At 37.8% G+C, this 25,347-nt stretch overlaps 1 long non-coding RNA gene across 3 annotated transcripts in view; it reads left to right on the top strand.

Annotated features, from left to right (window-relative positions):
- The window catches only part of LOC120400664, a 277,814-nt gene extending 254,547 nt beyond the window's left edge, over positions 1–23,267 (top strand). Inside the window, exons 2-5 of one of the 3 annotated variants that reach the window (XR_005595966.1) lie at positions 2,278–2,307; positions 17,902–18,021; positions 18,960–19,122; positions 21,388–23,267. This is a non-coding gene — a long non-coding RNA (uncharacterized LOC120400664). The remainder of the gene's footprint in view (positions 1–2,277; positions 2,308–17,901; positions 18,022–18,959; positions 19,123–21,387) is intronic. The other 2 variants (XR_005595965.1, XR_005595963.1) reach the window with 2 other exon arrangements.
- Positions 23,268–25,347: the final 2,080 nt, after the last annotated feature.

A 25,347-nucleotide genomic window follows, 5' to 3' on the forward strand; every position in this document is an offset into this window, starting at 1 on the left:
CACCATGGACAGAGCAGTGCTGGGAGGGTCAGCAGAGCAGGAGAAAGCTTTAGGCTGACGGCTGCCAGACTGAGGTCCAGATACAAGGACAGAGAAGGTGCTAGGGCTGCGAGGAAGTGGTGGAGACAGCAGAGTTGAAGGAGGGGCAGCATGTGGCTGCCGGCTATAGGGTCCCAGGGTCAGGACCCGGAGTAGTGGGCGGACCCGAGGTCCTCCCCCCCCTTGGCCCCACTTGCCAATGAGGAGAGTGTATGCAGACTGCAGTTTGCCCCTGAGGCAGGGGGCTGGACCTTGGTCTGCAGTTGGCCACTGTGGCGAGCCAAGGACTGCCTGTCCCCCAGAAGGGGGAGATACCAGAGTGGGGGCACAGCCAGAGGACCATGCCCAGAAGTGGATGCTGTGGTCCAGGGAGTGACGTGGGTCCAAAGAGTGGAGACAGAAGTGACAGCAGGCATGACATCACTAGCTGAAGGTGGACTGGAAGGGTCGAAAGCTAATTCCTAGGATGGCCAGCAGGAGGTGCCACGGTGGCAAGTCGTGGCCTGTTACACTGCATTTTCTGTTTTATGCATCATCACCTTTAATAAAGAGTCTGCAGGCCAAATTCCTCCTTCATTTACATCAGCATAACCTCCTTCTCCCCCCTCCCCAAATTCTTGCTTCTTTTACACCCTCTTACTTCAGTTGTAATCCAGTGTGGTTAATCTGGGTATGACAGACTTTCACCCTGAGACTAGAAGTTAGTTAACAATGCTGTGAATGATATGTAGGACAGATTAAAATATAATTCATTTTCTTGTGATAGTGTTGGCTGTGCAGTGCTAAGAGGAGTAAAACATAAAAACGTTTTTGTCATTAAAGGCAGTGGACATGACTGAATACATAGAGGGAACACATCTGTGTTGAGAATGAGTGCCATTTTTGCATTATATGACTTTATCCTAATCCATAAATAAAAGGAGACAAAGAAGGTGATAGCTGAACATATCCTTAATTAACATTTATTATTGCACAATTGCAAACAAACTATTTGAAAACTTAAATTTCAAAGTAGAACAGGTATTTTAAATATGACCAAATATATTTGGTTAATATAAATCTATGAAGTATTAATATTTCAGATATGTTATTTACACAATGTAGCCTTTCTGCCTTGAAATAACATTTTGAGTGTTTTGCATTAAAACAGTTCATTGTTTTACTGTAATGGTTAGAAAAGCAGAAAATAGAGATACAAGCTGGTGTGGTTCAGTTTTCAGCTTCCTTACTGTAGTGCAGGGGCCAGCAACCTTTGGCACGTGGCTCGCCACAGTAAGCACCCTGGCGGGCTAGTAAGCACCCTGGCAACCTTTGGCACGTGGCTCACCACGGTAAGCACCCTGGCGGGCTGGTAAGCACCCTGGCAACCTTTGGCACGTGGCTCGCCACGGTAAGCACCCTGGTGGGCCGGGTCAGCTTGTTTACCTGCCACGTCCACAGGTTCGGCCAAATGCAGCTCCCACTGGCCACCCCTCCAAAAAAAAAAAAAAAACCCCAAACTAACAATGAATAAAGCTCCATTGTTGGGAAATGCTAATTTTTAAAGCCAGTTTAAGATATAGTATTCAGGACTGCATGATTAAATAAGAAGTGTTTTTTCAGATCGCTGTCAGTGTATTTGAATAGGTGAAAGCAGAATAAACCCTGAAGATCATCAGAAACTTCATCCAGAAGGGTGGAGGAGCAATGGGAGACCTCAAAGAAGCTAATCAAGTGCTTGTAAAAAGAGACCCTGAGTATATAATGCTCCTTGTTAAGTAATGATCATCTTAAGTCCTAGCTAGTGTCCTATTTGTAGCAAGTACCATGGCTTGTTATTAGTGATAGAACCAGTCACCGAAAAGTTCAATATGAGATTTGTGTAATAAGGAGCAGAGTACAGACTGACTGACTTTCTCTTTCCTTCTAGTGGTTGGTCCACATGCAAGCTAAGAACTTGTTACATATTTAAGCTAAGGAGTTTATTTTTTTGGCTCAACTGGGTAGGGGCTTCTGTTTTTGAAGCTGAAGATCCTGGGTTCTCTCTCTGTTGGCCCCTTTGAAGTAAATAACAAAACTCACATTGACTGGAGTGGAACCGCAATTTCATCCTTGGTGTTTGTTTATAAGTGGCATGGCTCTATCACATTTTCTTCCATGAATCCCACACTAATAAACCAGTATGTCATCTTTGATTTTTTCTACTTACCCTTCTTGCGTGTACAAAGATATTTACAATATAATCTTTTTGTTTGCTAGATATAATATGCCAACTACTTCCCAAACATGGTAAGTAGCTTTTGTTATCCCTCTTGTCAAGCATCATTCTATTTAGAGTATCTAATTTATGTAGTACTTCTTTATAAACCATAGGCTATCTCCTCCCATTTGTAAATGGCAGGTTACATTTTGCCACCATGGAGACAAAACCACTTCTGTTTGACATTTTGCTGCCTTTTTCCTGTGAAGAAAACCAAGTGTGACACTTCCTCCCACAGCATTTCATGCTTAGTTCTGGATGAGCTTTCGCATATCACTGTGGTGGTCCATGTTATGTCCTACTCCATGTGTAACTTTAAAATTATCCCCCCACTTCTTTCATGAACACCCAACTGAGGTTGCATTGCTTTTTTTCCTCCTAGCTAGTCAAGAATGCACATTCTGTGGTGTTGTAAAGTAATGCATGGTGGTCTTTCCCTTTCTGGTGATTTATGACTATATCTTGTGCTCCTCTTTACCAAGCCTACTCCTCAGAAAAAACAAGAAAAATAAATGGGTAGGTGCATTAAAAAATTAGATTACAAAGCGATAGTATAATATGTGAATGGTTCCATAAAAGTTTTGAGGCTAATTTGTTAAATTAAAATATAGTAAAGTTTTAAAGACATTTTAAATTAAATATTGAGTAACATTTCATTTAAAATGTACACACTTTTAAACAAAGCTATTGAATATGAAATTGTTTGTAATGCTATAGAACTACTTGGTTGTTTACAAAAATAGAATCAACATTCAATATCATGTATCATGCAGAACTAACAACTGTGGTTTGTAAATCAGCTTCTGTACTGAATGACTGGAGGATAAATAGTGTTACACCAATTTTTAGAAAGGGCTCCATAGGTGATGCTGGCAATTACAGGCCAGTATGAATGACTTCAGTACGAGGCAAACTGGTTGAAACTATAGTAAAGAACAGAATTGTGAGAAACATAGATGAACTTAATTAGTTGGGGAAGAGTCAACATGGTTTTTGTAAAGGGAAATCATGCCTCGCCAATCTACTAGAAATCTTTGAGGGGGTCAACAAGCATGTGGATAAGGGGGATCCAGTGAATATAGGTATTTATATTTTCAGAAAGCCTTTGACAAGGTCCACCACCAAAGGCTCTTAAGCAAAATAAGCTGTCATGGGATAAGAGGGAGGACCTTCCCTCTTATGGATTGATAACTGGTTTAAAGATAGGAAACAAACGGTAGGAATAAACTGTCAGTTTTCAGAATGGAGATAGGTAAATAGTGGTGTCCCCCAGGGGTCTGTATTGTGACCAGTACTGTTCAACGTATTTATAAACAATCTGGAAAAAGGGGTAAACCATGAGGTGGCAACATTTGTAGCTGATACAAAACTACTCGAGAGTTAAGTCCAAAGCAGACTGCGAAGAGCTACAAAGTGATCTTACAAAACTGGGTGACTGGGCAACAAAATGACAGATGAAATTCAATGTTGATAAATGCAAAGTAATACACATTGGAAAACATAATCCCAACTATACATATAAAATGATGGGATTTAAATTAGCTATTACCACTCGAGAGACATCTTGGAGTCATGGATAGTTCTCTGAAAACATCCCCTCAATGTGCAGCGGCAGTCAATAAAGCAAACGGAATGTTGGGAATCATTAAGAAAAAGGGATAGATATTAAAACAGAAAATACACTATTGGCACTCAATAATTCCATGGTACTCCCACATCTTAAATACTGCATGCACGTGTCATCGCCTCATCTCAAAAACATATATTGGAATTGGAAAAGGTTCAGAAAAGGGCAACAAAATTGATTAGGGGTATGGAACAGTTTCCATTTGAGGAGAGATTAATAAAATTGGGACTTCTCATCTTGGAAAAGAGATGACTAAGGTGGGGATCTGATAGTCTATAAAATCATGATGGATGTGGTGACAGTAAATAAGGAAGTGTTATTTACTCCTTCTCTTAACACAAAAACTAGGGGTCCCCAAATGAAATTAATAGGCAGTAGGTTTAAAAGAAAAAAAATAAGTGTTTCTTTATACAACGCACAGTCAACCTGTGGAACTCTTTGCCAGAGGATCTTGTGAAGGACACACTATAACAGGGTTCAAAATAGAACTAGATAAATTCATTTAGGATAAGTCCATCAATGGCTGCTAGTCAGGATGGGAAAGTATGGTGGCCCTAGCCTCTGTTTGCCAGAAGCTGGGAGTAGGCAACAGAGGATGGATCACTTGATGATTACCTGTTCTGATCATTCCCTTGGGGCACCTGGCATTGACCACTGTCAGAAGACAGGATACTGGGCTAGATGGACCTTTGGTCTGACCCAGTCTGGCCATTCTTATATGTATTTTTTTTTAAACCAATACAGGTCTATTTTATTTATATAATTAAATCTATTAAGAAATACATGTATAGCATGTATTGGGATAAAACATTTAAAAGTAAACACTGGCAAAATTACAAAAGTCAAAATTAGTAACCATAATTTCTGATAAACTTACCTGCACTATTGACCTGTAACATAGAAAGAACTTAGATCTATATTTATAACCTAGAAAGTGATTTGGTATAATACTGAGCATCACCACTAACATACATGAACAGAGAAATATTTAAATTATACAGAAGTTTATGATTAACCGTAATCTAATAAATTCCCATTTTCACACTGATATATTATCCACAAGTAAGAAAAGACTTCCATAGATATCACATATTAATTCTACCTTATTTAACCTGAAAAGAATCAAGAGAACCTAAGGACAGCAACAAGACAAATATTAATTTTGAAGGTCTAATAGTCCGCAGCAGGTCTTGTCCAAATGTAAGTAATTGCATCATCTTCTCCTCATTATGCTACCTGGCAATTATACAAACTTGTTTGTACTGTTCTGTAATCAAAGTACTTCTATAAAACATAGCTTACCAATTATCTATGATAGGGTGGAGATGGTCTTCTGAAATTTACCATAAACAAAAGTTAAACTATAGGTAACCTTTGGGGACTGGACGGTCAGGGCTGTAGTTCTCTCATTGTCAATCACAGCAATGGAACAGTAATTGCTCCTCCAGGATTCTTACAATGGCAGATGTGTCAGACTGATGGAAAATCAACTACAGGCTGCCCAGGCATTGTACAGCTGTGGAAGATGGATGTACATTTTGTAGTTTAAAGTGGAATGTGGAAATTTAAGAGTTTATTTGCTGTTTTTGTGTGTATGTATGTGTGTGTGTGCTCATGTGTGCAATAGAGAGAGAGAGAAGAATTGGCTAACACAGATTCTGCTCCTGTCTGAGGTTAACAAAAATCCTAAGAAAACCCTTATAGGGTTTTAGTACAGGCCCCAAGCAGAAATTGGACAATATTAGGCTAGTAGCTAAAGATAATTTCTTAACACGCAGAACCAAAAAAAAAAAGAATGTTTCAGTTGAAAAAATTCTAATTTAAAATTAACATTTCATAGCTTTCCCAGACAATCTAGGCTTTGAATCTGCAGGATATCCATGAAAGGAAACTCCTGAATCCCTGCAGTGTCCTACTGAACTCATGAGGGCTTGGTGTTGACATAGGGGTCTGCCCAAATGGTTCTCCTTGCCGGATTGGAGCCTAGATTCTTTCAGCTGAAGCAACAAAGCTTCTCTTGCCAGCTGCACAAAGTAGGCAGTAACATAAAATTATTTCAACAGCCAATGATGTGATAGAGAATTGGATTGGTACTCTGGAGGTTTGGCTTCTGTTTCCAGCTCAGCCATAGATTTCCCATGTGAGTGTAGCCAAGTCCCTTAATCTGTGTTTCAGGTTCCTCCTCTCTAAAATGAAGGTACATTTTTCTTCCTCATAGAGGTATTGTAAAGATAAATTCATTAATGTTTGTGAAAAGCTCAGATGTTTAAGTGATTGGGGCCATTTTAGAACCTGGATGGATAGGCTTAACTATCCCAGGAGAAGTCCCACCCATTTATAAAAGGGAAGATGTAGTAAAGGCTAGTAAATTAAGCAGGCAGATCCTTCGAGGGAGAACATTAGCACAAAGAAGCAGGACAGATAAGCAGAGGAAAGACAACTCATTGCTCATAGGAGAAGGTGGTTCTGGATCTCTGGGATCAACAGTCTACTGTTTTACAACTAGTTGCATCTTCCCAAGTGGAGAAAAACTATGCTAGAGTATCAGAGTGCAAGCAATCTAAAACTAACTCTCAAGCTGGCTGCTTATTTGCCACCATGTGCAACTGCTGGAGACAATGGGTGCTTTTGTGGAAGGCAAAAGAAAAACAAGTTGAAGAAAGCAAGGGCACCATTTTTCATTGGTAACAGAAATAAATGTAATGAAACATCCTAGCACTCTTATACATAGTCACAGGAAATAATATTTGAAAACTTCCATAATCAAGGAGTTTGTGCCTGAGTGTGTAGTGCCCATCTCCACAGTTAGGAGAGTGACAGGACCCAGTCATGCCATGGTTGACCCTTAACCTAGTTAAGATATACTCCCCATTTGTAATTGTAGACCAGACCGTAACCAGGGTGTGTGTGTGTGTGTGTGTGTGTGTGTGTGTGTGTATATATATATGGCTAAAGGGTATATAAAGCCCATCCGCCTAACATCCTAGGAGCATGGTTTATTCTTTCCTGAAGAACTATCGTAGTCAGTCATTCCTGGTGAGCAGTTCCATATATATGAGCGTTAACCCAATCACAGAGAGAGAGTTGGTCCAAACTATATTACAAATTTTAATTATATGCTAAATGAGTCTGCTGGTCTAACTGTTGTAATGGGCTCTCCTGAATTAACTTTTGTAAGCATATCAGAATAGCTTGCCTTCAGTTTCAAGTTTATCATGATTATTTTGAAAAAAGAAAAAAAAATGAAGTTAAATATATAGAATTTTATTTTTATTTATGTTTATATCTGTATAAAAGCACCTTGTGAGAACACATTTTATAATAGTTTTTCTTTTATGAAGTTTTTCACAGAGTCCATTCAAAATTGTGTGGTGCATTTAGTACACTTTCACAGCAAGTAGAGCAAAAGTACATCTCATGCCCAGACACGTTATTATTTGGATGGGTTTTACTTTTGTAGTCTCACACTGATGGAATGAACCGCATATGAATGTCTTTGAACATGCTGTAGACAAATCAGGTTTGATTGTCTAATTTCATTTTCTTTAATATATGACTTTCTTTCAAGTGGATTGATCTGAAATTAATGGAAGGGTATGTAATTTGTTATAGGCAAGTGATCAGATACTGGAATGGGTGTAAACAAAAAAAAGTAGTAGGCACTCATGCATATCTTGCACATTACTTGAAGTCAAACATTCAACAAAATGGGATGAGAGGGATATCAATCACCTGCATAATCTGCCAAGAAAAAAAGTAAAAATTCTTCCTGGGAATAACTTTATGGGGTAACACCAAATGAATTTGGCCCCAGAATAACTGAGCTAAGAACAAATGGAAAACTGTGTTCTTCTAGTGAAAAATGTAGTCCCAGAGTTTAATTCAAATTAAGGGAAACATACAGATGATCTGTTTCACTCACAGTTCTGTTTCCATGCAGGCTAAAAGTACTGAAAGTTTGTCCTAAGAAAGACTTGATTGCAGTTTGTGTATGTAGGCTTATGTTGTGCTTCTTTCCTTTTAATTTATCCATATCTGTTCAAAATTGGTGCCCCATCCCAATGGGACTGCTCACAAAAGTAAAATTATGTATGTACATAAATGCAGGATGGAGCCTAGATTCTGCTATACATCCTGTAAATAAAGATGTCTAGCATAATTTAATCCTATATCTAGTCCTACTTGGTTGCTCTCATGAAAAGTCAAGAGCCTACGCCTGAGTTCAGAGTTTTCTGATATCACAGAAGTTGTGGCAATATCCCAATTTTAATTTTATATGCTTTCCCTCAGTACCCACTTGCCCAGTAAAAGCCATGCACTGGAAACTTCATAGTCTGAGAAGTAAATTGGTTATTAAATTGAATCTAGCATTTTTGAAAATGAAGGCATGTTTTGTTTGATGGGCAAAACAATTTAAAGCAATTGTAACATAGTGGGTTAAAGACTGTCACTATAATTAGATAAACAAAGACTCCCTAACATCCGTTCTCAACAGTGTACTTAAAAGATAGCCACTTCTTGTGTGGGGATAGCTGAAGCTATATTGGCATCCATTATGCAGGGCCATTGCATGGTCCTCACCTCACTCTGACTACACTCATCTGGCAAAACTGCTTTGACCCATGCATCTCTTCTTGCTGACTTTTAAGTAAAATCTAGTAATAAGTAATAATTGGAGATATACCAATCTCCTAGAACTGGAAGGGACCTTGAAAGGTCATTGAGTCCAGGCCCCTGCCTACACTAGCAGGACCAATTTTTTTTTGCCCCAGATCCCTAAGTGGCCCCCTCAAAGATTGAACTCACAACCCTGGGTTTAGCAGGCCAATGCTCAAACCACTGAGCTATCCCTTCCCTCTGATTTGTTTCTCCTGTTCATTATTTCTGCTTTCTATATGGAATCTTTTGTAGAATGGGACAGGAAGGGAGATACAAGGGAAAATAAAATACTGGTAATCATGTCTGTCATCATCTTCTTTCCCACTTCTTATATGACCACTGGTTGTCTATACATGCATACACAAGCTGATTTATATATTTCCTGTAATTCTCTTTGCATTTCATTTGCTTTTTAAATGATTGAAGGGGGAGGGGACAGAGCATGGCTCTTAATCTTTTTGTCTCTTGCTTCCTGACAGGTGGAATTATGTTTATATTATGGAAGCTTTTTTTGTTGAGTGGCTGAAATGAGAGGATTCTGATAAAATAATTATGGGTATATAATTTCCTTATTAAGAAGAAAGAAGTATAACACTCTCATATGTTCTGGAAATCTGAAGACAAATTTATAGAGCAAGAGTGCAAGGGGATGCAAATTATCAATACAAATTGTACTATTTAATGCTTTTGTATTAGATCTCCAGTATTAAAACTTAATTAAGATACACAACCACGCTGTGAAAGTTTATAATATACATAAACCACACAGCATCTTTATTCTAGCAATATAGGATTTGAATCTGTGCTTGTTAAATAAGCAGTCTGTATATCAAAAACAGACACAAACAAGGAAAGCCACCTTCACTACTTTTAAGCAATCAAGCCTCATACCTAACGTCCCCATAGGCCCCATGCAGCAGACCACTCAAAGTTGCCATCCTCAAAGAGTGCATTGATCAGGCGGAACTTGTATTCAAACTGACTTATTTCTTCAGACTTGCAGGCTTTATTGGCCAACTGTAGGTAAGGTGTCTTCTCCCCGAAAGCAAACAGCAGAGAGACAAAAAAAGACTTGGAGGTGCAGGATGACATAAGGGGGGGTGGAGGGAACCAAACACACAGCTACAGAAGTTGGAGATCTAAACCCTCTATTTCCATTAGGCCTATGGCTTCAGTTTACCTTAATCCAGCTCTCCAAAGCGATCTATTTTTCCCATGTTCTAAGCATTTACGAAAATAACTCTGACTTTCTAATTGCAGTGTACTACTTCTTGTCAGCGAGAGCAGAAGGAGAGAGCAAATATGCAAGAAATAGAGATCTAATATCATTAAATAGTCTCAAAACCATGATTTAAGCAAACTGTCATAAAGCCCCCCCCAGAATTTTAGGATTCGTCTACACAGGGAAGTTAATTTGGATTAAGGTAGGGTGTGAATTTAAAGCAGAATACATATTCCAGATTAACTCTGTGAGGGAATGGATTTATTCTGGAATGAGTGCTTTATTCTAAATTATCTTAATCCACATCTGAAATGGATTATGCTAATTTGGATTAAAGCATTCTTATTATGGAATAAGGGCGTTCCAACACAGAATTAACTCCCCTTGTAGAAAAGCCATAAGGAAAGATTATTTTCTCTTTCTAAGGAGAATTGGCAGAGTGTGGCTGTGTGCCAGAGGCAGGAGAGAAATAAATGAGGTATAGATATATGGATAGAAGATACTGCTTACTTGCCAATATTGCCAACCCCAAACATTCAAAAATCATGATATTTTAAGAAATGTTGGGCTCTTTTTATTTGCCTTCTAGTCTTTCAGCCTTTCCAAGTGTTGCTTGGCAGCCATGAGGGCTATAAATTGACTTAAAGCCTCTCCTCTCCCTCCCTCCCCCCAAATCCAAGAATATGATTTTTTTCCTGTAATTACATGACTTCAGGCCCTAGAGCTTTAAGAAAAATGCCAAATATCACAAGAGTGGGCAACACCAGGTTTCCCTTAGCTCACTACTTTCCTCTTGAGATCTGTTCTTCCCTCCTGTATATCCAGAGTGGAGTTAATGAGTTACTTTATAGACTCATAGACTCAAGGTCAGAAGGGACCATTATGATCGTCTAGTCTGACTTCCTGCGCAATGCAGGCCACAGAATTTCACCCACCCACTCCTGTAACAAACCCCTAACCTATGTCTGAGTTATTGAAGTCCTCAAATCATGGGTTAAAGACCTCAAGAGAATGAGTCAGCAAAACTTCAGCAGCTTTGTTCAGGTTTAGAACCTCTGAACCAGGGTGGGTTGAGTTGACACTGCAGTCCTGAAACCCTATGCACCTGGCTGTTCTAAGGTAAAAATAAAGGTATGGAGGAAGAAAAAAATGTGAACAGCCATTGTTAAACTATAATATGACAACCATGCATGCTAGAAATGTGTTTTCCTGAAGATGGTCATGTGCAGTGCTGTCAGGGACTGGTAATAATTCCAGGGTAACTTGATTGTGTATATGATCATGCTCAGTACTGTGGGGAGAATGCTTGGGATTGCATTATGAGTCTCGTGCTAATAGGTTGGTTTGTTTTCTTTGTTTTTAAAGAGTCTCATGATCTCAGGGCTGATGAAATCAGCCTAGAGCGGTGTTAGCAGGGTTTCCCTTCTCCCAGAAGTTCCAGCTGTCTTTCCCCTCTCACCTCAGGAACACAGTATAGAAGCAGGGGCCCTCTCCTGCCCTCATGCTAAAGAAATTGGCAACATTATGATAACCCTAGCCACCAGTGTATCTGGTTAGGCACATAAGCTGAGCCCACTGCATGTTTTTGTCCTCCCCTCCTCTGAAAACTCTGCTGAGGTGGTGGTGTTGTCTTTCTTTCTCCTACCCCCACTGCCAAAGCAATAAGTCTTGCAATTAACACTTCATTATGATGCAGTTCGGTATTGCCAACCTTAAATGCTCAAAAATCATGAGTCATGTTTTTAAATAAAAAGTCACAAGACTGTCTTAAAAATCGTGAGATTAAAAATGGGGCTGTCTGGTTTCTGAGCCATTATGGTGCACTGGGGTCACATATTCAAACTTTTCTCCAACCACAAGGGCTGGAAACATAGATTAAACTAAATGAAAACTGCTATTTTTATGAAATAACATGACTCCAGAACTTGGGGCTTTCAAAAACCAATCAAATATGACAAGACTTGTGATAAGATAGCAACATTGCAATTCATCACTCACAGAGTCATTGTTCAGGCTGTTTTCAGCCTTGTGTAGACATCCTGGCTTCAGTTATGGGTCATGAAGGCTAGAAAACTGCTTTCATTTTTAAACAGAAGCTTAGATTCTGATGGCATCATGATTCAAGGATCTGGGGCCACAGGCATGTGCCTACAGTGCCTGTACCTTAATCCAGCCTTCCATGATCTTCTGTTTTCTGATAGTAATCTTGCCAACTTTTACCTTATTCATTATGGCTCAAACTTCCATTAATTTCAATAGGGCTGATGCTACAGGCTGCCTTCAGTCAAGATGGCCACCATTCCCTACAACCTCAGCTGGCAGTAAGTCAGTCCCTTGTAAAAATGGCTGCCACTTTCTATTGTTTCTAATGGAACTGAAGACAGGCTGCCTTCAGGGAAGATGACTATCACCTGTGCTGTATGGCTAGAAACTGGGCAGAAAACTGTTAAGGACCTAAAGAGTAGGAAGGAGACTGAGCCCTGGGTCTACACTACAAACTTACGTTAGTATAACTACAGTATGTTGCCCAGGGATGTGGATTTTCCACACCCCTAAGTGACACAGTAATACCAGCCAAACTCCTGGTGTAGACAGCACTATGTCAATGGGAGGGCTTCTCCTGTCAACATAGCTGCTGTCTCTAAGGGAGATGGAGTACCTATGCCAACGGGAGAAGCTGTTAGCAACTTCATTGCTGTTGGCACAGCTATGCTGCTGCAGCGTCATAAGTGTAGACAGGCCCTGAGTGAGATGCATTGGGATAGGGAAAACAAATCAGGATAGTGATTCTGAACAGCTAGTGGGAAGCTCTGCATTTTTAAGTGATAACATAGAAATTGGAGGTGGGTGTCTTTCTCTAAACCTGCAAAAATCAGAAGGCAGCTAAATTACACAATGCTGTTGGAGATTTTTTAAACTAAGATTATTAAAATAATTTCATTAGTTTAGTAGATGGGTGGTATGGAGAGTAAGAGTGGCTGACTCAATTTTAGAATGCTTATGTTTGGCAGTATTGTAACAATCAACTGTCTAGTTTTCAGGGCAGTGTTGTTGGCATGTTTGCCCCTTTTCAGTAATGTTGGGGGGGGAATGGGAGAAAAGATACTTTTAGAAACAAATTATGAGACTGTGAATTAGGAATGGGCTAAGGAGAAGATTCATAATAGAAGCAGCAGTTTAGTGCCTCGTCAACATAGACACTGATCTTATTTCTTGGCAACCAAGATCCATAAATACCAGCCTTGATATAACAGATCCCACATGTCATTTGACAAGATGTCTGTAACTTGGTAATTAATGTGCAAAGGGATTAAAGAGTACAGTATATCAAAATGCATTTGTTTTCTGTTTACATGCAAATATTACACCCTTTAATTGGCCCATGAAAATATTTGTTTCCCCACCAATTTTTCCATTTTTGAAAGTGGAGAAAAGGTTGGTAGATCCATAATATTTTCTTGTTTATGAGGCCAATGTTCATTTTTTTTTAAAGTTTACGTTTTTCACTGGTTATATTAGCTGTTCATGCTAGTCAAAGCACAATTATTTATTTGAACAAACGAGCAATACTTCTGGTTTATAATCATCTTTTAATGTTGCATTGACATTGCACCATGTCGCCGTTAAAAATGTGGTATCTTCAGGGAATTTGTGGCTATCATTGCTTTGTCATTCTAAGGACATTGATTTTTTTTATTATATAGATCTACAGTACAGGGTTTGTGGCTCACTGGCTTAATATTAAATGATCATGCGGAAATAACTAAATGCCAAGCTGTAGACAATTTTAAGCTACAGGGCATACTTAAGTAGATGCTGGACATCTCCGGACTCTGTTTATTTCAAGCAGTCAGAATGTGATAATCTTTCCCTGTATAGTCTTTTAGGAAAATCAGAATAGTTATGCTGAAAGATCTTGTCTTTACTGATCCAGCTTTGGCAACATATTTTGGGACAGTGACATTCTTAAATATGAATAGCCATCATGTGATTTAGGTAGGTGTATTATTTCTATAAGAATATAAACAAATATTAACTCAGAGATTGTGACTACAATATGTAAGTCTGAAAGTTTGTTCTCCCATGCTTTAAGATCATAAAGACAGGGACAATAAGAATATACAATACAATGTTTTTTCTATATGAGAAACAGATTACTAATACTGCTGAGGACTTATCTTTCCTGCTGGTTACTCTCTCAAAAAAATCACAGGCTTGTAATTTTCCATCTAATAAATATTTCAGACAATTATGTGAATAATTAGTGAAACAAAGATTAAATTCTATTTTAAAAGGCACTAGGTGAACTAAAGCATTAGTAAAGTGCAGTTAAGTCTTGAACATTTATATGCTATAAAGCAGGAAATCTCCACACAATAGAGATTAATACTCTGTGTGCATACTGTATTGTGCTCAGCCCTTAACATTCTGAACTGGGACTGTGGCAGTCGTTATCTCTAGCAGGTTTCTTGGTGATTTTCAAGCCCAGCTTTACCTACCCAAGTGGCAGTGACACCAGCTTTCACTGAAGCCTTATTACTCTTAAAAGAGCAATTTGGTTGGTTGCACGGCTATTAGGATCAGACACTCAGGCTTAAAGCTGTCAGTACAACTGATTCTCATCTTTTTTTCCACAATCCTGACATCTTTTTCTCTTTTCTGCTGGACACTAGCATTACTGTTTTTATCATTTTCAATCAAGCTCACGCTGAAAGCTGAGGAATATATTCCCACTGAAACCAAAGTGAAGAGCAGAAATTATTTTATAGCTACTATAGTAGCAGCAGGGCTGGCTGCATGTTGTGTGGGAGAAACTGGATCAGTGAGAAATGTGTAGCTTTCCTCAGGGCTACCTCACTGAGATATTACTTCAACATCTAAGGATGGCAAAACAACTACTTGCTGTGATTTTTCAGTGATTAATGATTCCGCCTTAAGCAAACAGTGTGTGGAAAGTGGGAGAGAAGATGTAACAGATTTTATGAAAATAACTTGTGGAAATGTTATCATCAGTGAAATGGGGGGAAATTACTATGCTTGAACTTCTTTTCATTTTGATGTTGTTCTTCTCTGGACCAACGCTGAGCAAGCTAAGTAGGACCAAAAGCAAACACTGGAAGGGCGGTAAGTGATAAAAGTTTTTTTTATAATGAATGTGTGGGTGAGATTAAAAAAGCCAGGGTTAATGTTCAGCTAAAGGAAACAAAGCTGTTTTGAATGCTTAAGATTTTAGGTTGTCTCTTAGATTTGAGGGAGAATCTGAAAGCAAACAGGGAATTTAATTTGTTTGCTTGTTAGTTTATGTAAATCGTTTATTTCCTAGAGGAATTATAGTTACTTACTATATAAATAGCAAAAGTTCACTTAAGGCCCTGGAATGTCAGAAATAGTTTTTCATCTAAAAATATACAGATAAATTAGAAACCAGTGTTTTCAAGATTGTGAGAATATTAAGATTGTTGTTTTCATTATGGAGACTTGGGGCCAGATGCTTATAGCTTGCTTTCTGCTGGTTACATTATTTAAAAAAGAGAGGGGGGAAAAATATACTAAAAATCCTGCACTCAAAACAGGTTTAGTATATTTTGTGTAATGATTAGGCAGACATTTGTTTTAGAGAACATGAATGTTCTAAAATGCAGTGCCAGCATCAGTAATTGGCTGGTTGACTATATTGGTGTTGATGTGTTAATAAAGATAAATTGTATTAACTTTATTGAAAAAAAAATCTGCTGTGCTAAAAAAACACTTATGGTTTTTGAAGGCTGCAATCCATTTTCTTCAGCTGATGGAAACTGCAAAGGAGAATTACCCTGTATATTTTGTGAATAGTTCACTAAATATGCCAACTTTGCAATTTTGTAAAGTTCACTTTGTTTTGCTTCCCTTGCATGACATTTGTTTATAGAAAACATGAGTTATCAAGATCTGATAATGAAATGGCCCAGTGAGCATCAATGATGTTACATAAATATTTGGACCAAGGGACTATACATGCTGGATAGGATGTCTTTTTCCCCCAAGTCTTTCTTGATATTGTTGATTGGATGCACCTTAGGAATTTTGTTTCTTACAAGTACTGCCACAGCATGCTGTGTGTATCTCAGCTTTAATAGCACTTTCAGTTTTCCTCTTCTGTCAGTGTTGTGATCTGAGGTTAAAGAGTAGCATCAATATTAAAAAGAAGTTTTAATAATGTATCACAGTATCTCAGCAGGAGACTTTTGCCCCTCCCTCCCTCCCTACTATAGTTCCCTTTGTTGCATTAAAGCATTACAAATCTTCCACCTACTGTACCTTCAAGGGAAAAGTTCCAGCAGGCACTTAAACTGGGCTGTTAAGGCAAAGGTGGCCAGAACAGCATATCTGCAAATTATTTTCTGTTCCTGTAAATCCCATTATCACACTACTCATAGCTCACAATGCTGTTACTGGTCCTCTTTCTTGCAAATTACAAACTGTTATTCACTCTGTGCTGCATGATCTCTTTTCAGAGGCACGTGATTCAGGCATATATGTTACTTTTTTGAAATTTCAAGAAGTTAATAGTATCGTTTTAGGGCCCAAACTCCTCTTTATTTGTATTACTTTAATTGAAACTGGCAAATGAGAAGTGCATCAGTCCAATCTCTTAGCCCTTAACCAAAGGAACCAGATCCTGAAAACTTAGATATTTACTGAAGAAGTTATTTGGCAGGTTGAAAATAACCCCACACGTGACTATTGAGTAATGCTGTTACCTTGTTCTGTATGTTTATAAGAAAAGAAACTTAACTGTTTCAAGCAGACAAAGTTGCTTAAGAATTTCTTCTGAAAAGAGACAAAAACAAGGTTGTTTTGGAAAAATGATCTCTAATGACACACAGTAAGTTATGCTGCATGATAGTATTGCTTTTTAATTCAGAGTCTGTGCAGTATTGTTACTAATTAAAGAACTGTTTGTTTTGAGGACTACATATACATTTAATGGAAAGTTTTCAGTTTACTACCTGTTATAATGTGTGTGCTCTAGAGAATGCATTGTTAGTTCCAAAATAATTTTTAGCTTGTTAAAACAAAAACATAATGTTGGTAACCATTTTTGTAAAGTAAGGGCAAGCAGTGAAAGTCAACCTCTGCTTATACTTTGACTTTGGTATTTTCTTCAGCATGCATGTGGAACTAGAGATGGTCAGAAATTTTTCAGTGAAAAATGTTTTGTCAGAAAATGCAGATATTTTTTTCCACCAAAACCAAAATTTTTCACCATAGCTTATTGGTTTCCGTGAACCTTTCACTGGGAAGGTTTCTCAGGGCCATGGTGGAATTCTGGTTAAAATGAGAGAGAGAGAGAAAAAAAATATGTCTGACTCCAGAGTAGCGTACTGGTTAGGACACTCAACTGGGCTTTGTGAGACTATTTAAGTCTATGCTATGAGAGGGAACAGGGACTTGAACCTGGGTTCCCTGGACTACTAGCTGTTTTGGTGTGGGTTGCTCTCTTGTGGTGTGTTTTGTTGTTTTTTTGTTTTGTTCTGGTTTTTTTCACAAAAGTTTTTGAAAGGTCTTGGGTTTGTTCCAGTGTGGAATGAAAACAAACATAGAAACCTCAAAGCTTTTTTTGGAATGGATTCTAGTTTTCTGGCCAGCCTACCAGAAACTTTCACTGGTGGGTAATGGGGTTTAGTCACATAGACACTTATGCTTATAAGAAGCATACCAAATCTTTTTGCAGGGGGAAAGGAAACACACCACATTTATTGGAGATACAACAATTAGCATATGAATTCAATCATATATATACACACACAGTCCCGACAGTCGATGTTATAGTTACCAGTCCAGAGTACGGATCAATCTAGTGGCCAGCTAGGTTGATCAGGGGTAGGTAGGTAGGAGCCAGGTTCTGTTGGTTGCAACACGATGCTCCGGGGAAGTCTTGGCAGGACAAACCCAAAGTTTCTTGGCAAGGCACCTTGTTTATGTAGTGATTTTCCTTCATTGGGACTAATGAGTTTTGCACCATCATGCTGTAATTAATTGTTGTTCTTATTTTTAATTTTGTTTTTTTATTAAGTATCTCAGGGAGTTATCCCATGCTGGTTTTGATCACAGCTATCTTGTCCCCATTAATAGGTGCCTGTCTCATCTTTAGAGCTGTCAATCTGCCCTCCTTTGACATTTCAATAGGGCCGTGTTGCAATCTCCTGGCACCCTTACATTTGTCTTCAGTTCCTTCCTAGAACATCCGGTCCGGTAATGGCCTTCACACTTTTCTTCTAACACACACATTCCTCATTCACACATGAAACAAGATTGATTTACACTAAGCATTTGAACAGGAACATAAAATTGCAATGCAATAGAAAACAATCATTGCATTCTTTTAATTATTTCAAAATGCTAAACCTACAACAAAGTGATGACCCTAAAGGTCTGTCACTGCCTTGAAATCCGCTTCAGACACAAATTCTGGCTAATGCATCTTTACCAATGGCCCATTAGGCCATTCCTTTCTGCTTTCAGAAAGGGTGGCTGGCAAAATATGGTCAAATCATACACCAATACATGCTATATTATTATTCTTTATCCTTCATTCTAAATTATACAAAATACAAACAAAAAATCCTATTACTACAAACTGAAATATTAATATAATAAATTCCGATTAGATTTCTATTTTACCAGTAAAAGTGTAATTCTACAACACCATTACTGGAGCTTATTGGAGAGTGGAACCCAAAATATAAACTGGGATTTCCAAAGTATCTCAAGGGAGTTAGGCACTCAGCTATCAATTCCTAGCCACAGTGTCCATAAAAGAAATATATGATGTAGTATGTATACATCTGGAGAAATAAAGGGCACATCCTAAGCTAGGGTAAGTCAGCAGAGCTCTGCTGACGTCAATGGCTACAGTGATTTACACTAGTGGAGGAACTGGCCCATACACTTGACTCTATCCTACAATGGTAAATGCAAAGTGGACTTTTGCCTCCTCATGGAGCAGCATTGACTTCAATGGGGCTCTGCGCACCATGGATCCATTTGTAGGAGTACATTTGTACTTGAGTACTTTTGTAATAAATTGTCAGAAGTATAGTGAATAGAAAACTTTGGGGACCTTAATTAAAGTCAAATGAAAATCTCCAATAATAGATTTTTTTTTTTAAATTAAACTTTTTTTTTTACAGATTTTTCAAATTCTCAAATAAAAGAACCTCATCTCCTGTTACAAGAGGAGGGACAATATGGCAGTTTTCGTTTTAGCTTTGCAGGTCAAGTGAAGACTATTGATTTTGTAAACCTCTCCAGTTGAGCGAAAGCTGAACTTTTTCACCAGAGTTCCAATCTCTGGTAAGCCATTCTTTAGAGACCTTGCTGAATAGTATTACATGGTTCTTGTTTCTCAGCCAAACATTTATATATTGTAATCCTTTAGGGACTTACTGCTCCAAATGCTGAACACCCACAGCTCTCACTGAAGTCAAAAGAGCTTTGGTGTTCAACATCTCTGAAAATAAGCCCTCTAATCAACAATGATTGAACCTAGTGATGCTAAATAAGAGTCCAAATTTATTCCTCATTTAGTTCCTATCAAATCAGTAAACTTATGCCAGGAGGTGAAATTGGCCCACTGTTTTATTGGGAGAAATATAAGGAAAGCAAATTGTATTTTCTAGTTGCTTATATTTTGGTATCTAGTGTTCAAGATAAACTGAAGCCTAAAAGTAAAACCTGGAGTTCCAAATCAACTGGATTTTCTTTTTCTCGCTGAGCCAAGATAACACATTATGATTCAAATTTTTAAGACGGATTTATAACTCGGAGAAGACAATTAAATCCTCTTTTTAGTTTATCTTAAATCAGAAAGTAGATTTCTAGCTTTGCAAATACCTATTCCCTGCCTGAATTCATTTTTCACAGTGCTTTGGAATGCCAATACATGTTATAAAAGGAAAAGTATTTAATGTCTGAAAGCACATAGACATTTCTTTATATGCACGTGGCAGTGTTCTTTAGATGTTCATTGAAACTATCAGGGCAGTGATGGAGCGTTAATGGAATGGTGTCCCCATGCATTGTCTTTGGGGACCCCCTGCAAAAGTGTTGGGCAATTTGATAATAGCATATCCCTGAATGATGAAGATTATTGTGCTTCTTGAGACAATCACAAACATTTACTGATCTCTAGTGATATCAGATCTAAAAGGACATCTGTGAATTATAGTATGGGAAAAGTTACTTTGATAATTATTGCCAAAAGGTTAATTTCTATAGGATCTCGGCCCTATTCAGGATCTACATGGTCCAGGTCAAATACCAAACATTATTGTTCAGAGACTACTTTCCATGGTAACTACGTATTACCTAAGTTGGAAACAATATTATCTATGGGGAAAATAGAATTATGCCTAATGTGTTATCTCACAATAATTATGAACCTAACTTGCATCTTCACTGCATAGCTGTGTGACAAATCTTTATGGAAGCAGAGACAGAGGGAAAACCAGGATGCTAGTAAGGGAATGTCATACTTATGGGCACATATTAACAGTTTGAATTTATTAAATCCAATTTGTTCTTCCAGCTGTATAAAATAATGTAATGCGTTTTGCCCCTTTGTGTATGTCTACACTGCAATAAAACACCCATGACTGGCCCATGTCAGCTGTCTTGGGCTTGTTAGGCTCAGGCTGTGGGCTATAAAATTGCAGTGTAGATGTTCAGGCTTGGGTGGGAGCCTGCGATTTGGCACTCTCTCCCCTCACAAGGTCCCAGAGCTCAAGGTCCAGCCTAAGCCTGAATGTCTACACTGCAATTTTATAGCCACGCAGCCTGAGCCCCACAAGCTCAAATCAGCTGACACAGGCAAGCCATGGCTATTTTATGGCAGTGTAGCCATACTCACTATATCTAAGAGGGACTGAGATGGTAATCTTTCATGCCTAAATCAAGTTTTTATCATACAAGTGCAACAGAATCATATTTCAACTGCTGTTTCAGGTCACATTATAGTTAAATTTATGGCAAAAGATGCATAGAGGTTGTGAGAGTCCTAATAGTATCACTTATGAGGTATTAATTTTAAGGAGGAGAAAAATGCTTACATTATTGTTTGAATGTAATTATAGAGTGTGACTCTTTCAGGCTGTCTGCAGACTGATCAGCATATATATTCATGTCATATTGAGCATATTACTTATGTTAAGCTTTATCATCAGTTCCATTTTTATAGATATGTTGTATACCATCCATGCTCAGGCTCAGGTGCTGACCCAAAGATCAGCTGAAACCTACATAAAAGGTTCTGATTTTCAGAAGCAGTTAAAAACCCACAAACCCCTATAAAGTCCTTGGAAGTTCAGTAACTTTGAAAATTAGGCTGCTTGTATTTAGGTGCTTAAGTAGGGATCTGGGAGCCAAACTTGTTTGAACATTTGGGCCTGCAATTTTAGTCTAAAAGTACATAAAGTAACAGATGCGACTCTTTCAAATACTGAGGAAGTCTGAAAAAGCTAATCTTTGTGCATGTTTAAAAGAAAATATGAATGTTTATTTGAGCATTTGAGACTGTGCAATGGTTTGGTTTTTTAAGTTCACTTTTTCTCTTTACTTTAGGGTTCACTTCCAAGGAAGTGGAGTGCACACAGCAGAGCCCTGTACCCTCATAGAGTCTCATTTAAGTCAAAGGGGCTCCATGGAGGTGCACACGGTTTCCTGCAGACTTCCTGTATTTTCCTGCAAGATCAAGGTCTTAATTGGTCCCATTTCACATCTTCATACACTCTACTTTGCCTGAAATGTCTGTCCACATATTAAAAACTCCTTAACCAAAGTTATATTTGTAAACCTGAGAAAATTTTTAAATCGGGAATATAAGGAATTAATTACAGGAAAATAAATGTGGATAAAGGAGATTTGGAACAGTTATGAAGTATCACCAACATTAAAGAATTAGTAGGCAAAAACAAACTCTCCTAATTAGGTCAACAAATAAAACGAACACATGGAGATTGTCTGCTAAATGTGGTAAGAGCATATATCAGAAATTCAAAATGATGAAACCTATACACATACCAGAGTGACTAAGAAAGAGCCACACTTGTTTTGACTTTCCCTTTCTAGTAATAGTCAAAGACAACAATGTTGATGGTTAAATAGCATTGATTTTAGGTGTTAACCCTTGAAAGCATGATCTAAAGAGTACTTACAGTACATTGTCTCTTTTGAGAGCCATTATTAAATTCCTTCAGAAAACATCTTTGCTTAATACCTTCAAAAAAATTGAGAGAGAGTGAGAGGACAGGAACTTTGGACAGATCATTTGATTTTGGAAAGTGAGACTCAAAAGTGCCAATAATAAAAAGCTATTGGTATTTTAGCATTCCTGTTCATTAAGACGGTGTCCCACATCCATTATAAAATACAGGGTTTTTTTTAGGGGTTTACACTTAGTCATATATAGACTTGTTTCAGGCTGAAATTGGGCTCATGTTGGAAGCAGATTTCATGTTATCAGTTTTCAAACACAAATCTTTAACCTTCAATTAGTTGAGGATTAGAACAAATATTGGCATGTATGTATGTGTTAAACTGAAAAATGGCTTTTAATTGGGTGGAGGGAGCCACACAATTCAGCAACAGCAGCAAAATCTTTTTTAAAAGCATTTTTTTCTCCCCCAGCCTTTGCTCTTGAGATCACAGTGAAAAGAAACTAAAAACTGAAATCTTAGTTTGGGCTGAACCTCAATCATTTTACGCTCACTTTTCAGAGGTACTGAGCACCTGCAGCCTCTGTTGACTTCAGTCAGGTTTGTGAATGCTCAAAATAATTATTCTCAATACTCCTCAAAACAGTGTTCTTAAAATGACTGTGTGAAGCTCTAACTCCTTTAGAGCTCCTGTTTCCTCTGAGTGTCAGGGAGTTGTGTTTGGACTTTCCTTGAGGCTTAGTCTATGTGCAGTTTTTGTCCTGATATAACTAAGCTGATTAAGAGTGATTTTTTTAAAGTAACATATTTACACCAGCACAGCCCCTATTTTGGGTGCAGTTATAGAACTCTAAAGGTGCCTTACACCAGTATGTCTTACTTCCTTTTCTGTACATGAAGAAGCTGTATGAGAATAAGCATATTGTATGTGAAGGTTGTGCTGCCTTAACTGTACCAGTAGAGTGGCATAATTTCCTTGTTTAGCCAAGGCCAATGTGCTTGACTGTATTTTCAGTTCCCATCCCTGTGAACCTCTGAGAACTGTGAGTAAGAACTACTCCTTGGTTACTGGTGATTAAGGAAGTGCTCTTCACCTTGTCCCAGACTTCATATTTAAAAAGAAATGATGGTCCATATTAGCAGCAACTACTGTAAATGCTGTTTTTATAAATCTAAATCCCTCTGACCCACATATAATCCAACCTTTAGCTGGAGAAAGTTGACTTTTGTGTGTAAGTAACTTTGCTTATGATATATTGAAATCTAATAATTCCATATTAGAAGGTTTAGCGGTAAATCGAATAAAAAAAAATAAACAAGTTAACAAGCTGTACAAGGTTGTGGTCCTGGCTTTATCTGAAGTAAAAGTTATTCATTGATGTATGGCACAACAAGAAAACCCATTAAGAAGAAGAAAAAAATTATCCATCTCTGAAATTTATAGTCCGTTTCCCTCACTTATATCCCACAATAATCCAGTCAAAAAATGTTTAGCCTTCTTATTACAGTGACTCAGAGACAATCATCTGTGTGACTCTGAAGTGGAAGAAAGTAATAAATTTTGTGGCCAACATTTGTTTGGGTAGCTAATTGAGTTGACTGAGTTTTAAAAGTGTAAGATACTCATCAGTTCCTTATTGAATTCAATGGAAGCTGCTGCATACTTAGAACTTTTGAAAATTAGGCCAATTATTTTGGTCCCCAAGTATGGAATTATAAAAGAAACGTTTCCTAAGTGTGGGAGGTTTCCTGTCTATCAAAAGACTTTGCATACTTGTTCAGTGTTTTTAGAAGCCACAGACCCTTTGATACTCTCTGATTTCTTGAGAAGAATCAGGTAGTCTTATTGGCTAACCATTTCCCTCAATGTACCTTTCCATACTAGGGTAAGTTGTGACAAATGGGTTGGTGTGTACAATCTGCCATATCCTACCTAAAAATCAGCTTGTTATCCAAATAGAACACTCCTCCAAACTCTGAGTTAAAGCACTTTTATAACATCATCAATAAATATAATGGATAGTTTCATTGCCTGTGTTTAACTGGGAAGACCTCACTGACGTATTTGGTATAGCTGCTGCTATTAGCAACTAGGGCCTAATTCTCCTCTCACAGTGGTGTAAATCAGGACTGCATTAAATGGAATTATGCCAGTGAAAACTGGTATAAGTGAGAAGAGAATCAGACCTCCAGAGTCATATCTATGCTACCATATATCTGGTAGTCAGCCTGGACACTCAGAAACAGAGAGATTAATCTGGAGATGGGTGCCTCTTGAAGGCACAATGTAATATTTGATGAAGAAAGGAAAAAAGATTTCTAATGTATATTGAAGAATTATAGAATATGTCAATGCAGAGCCCACAACACTTAAAGATCTTCTCTTGACCATCAAATATAGATAGCATTCTCTGTTGTAATGAGACTCAAAATGTGCATGTCTAGTCACTTACCACCTCAAATTTACCGAGGAGTTTTAATGTGTGTGTTTGTACTAATAGGACTGATAGGCTAGATTGAAATAGGTCTGATGGAGCCATTATTATCTGATCATTCAATGATCCATAAAGATAAAGATTTACATAATAACCAGAACATTTCTAAATGTTATTGACTCCTACAGTGTCAAAAATCCATTTAATTCAACTGTTTTCAGTGTGTTTGTGTGTAATGTCATTTCACAAGGTACCAAAGACTAAATATTTCATGCAATGAATAAATAAATAAATAAAACCCTACATTAAAAATATTTAAGGTTACAAAATAAAATAAATAGAAAAACAATCTAGCAAAAAAAAATGAAAAATTTCAAACATTATTAATGTCCTTTTTGTATTTTCCCCTCTCCACTTCCTTCTCTTCCCTGCCTTTTTCCTTATTCCCTTTGAGAATAATAAAATGATTGATGTCCAGAGGTTGTATGTTTTTTTCTTATTTAACCTTTCTTTGTGCTAATGTGTAGCTTTTCAGAACTACTATAACTTTTCAAAAGTTAGAGTAGCAAAACAGTGGGGATCTACAGTATTTATTGAAAAATCAATTAATGTTAATATGTTAATGCATGTGGGTGGACATTGAAAGGCGTATAGAGCCCTCTGATTTATACTTTGATCTTAACATTGGTTGTTTTACCTTTTTTCATAGCAGCATGGCCATAGCCAGAATCTAATACTCATGTTGCTTAGAATATTCCTCCCTAAGCGGCCTTATTAACTTCAGTAGGACTTGATTGGGTAAGATGCTATTCAGCATGTCAGAATCTGGCCCTCAGTGAGCATCAACTTTAACTTTGACTGCCTCTGTTATTTCTTACTTTGTGTCACAGCCTAAGTGGTGTTTGAACAATTTCTTTCCTTTTGAAATTAAA

This window comes from Mauremys reevesii, linkage group 1, assembly GCF_016161935.1.
Source record: "Mauremys reevesii isolate NIE-2019 linkage group 1, ASM1616193v1, whole genome shotgun sequence".
NCBI classification, from domain to species: domain Eukaryota; kingdom Metazoa; phylum Chordata; order Testudines; family Geoemydidae; genus Mauremys; species Mauremys reevesii.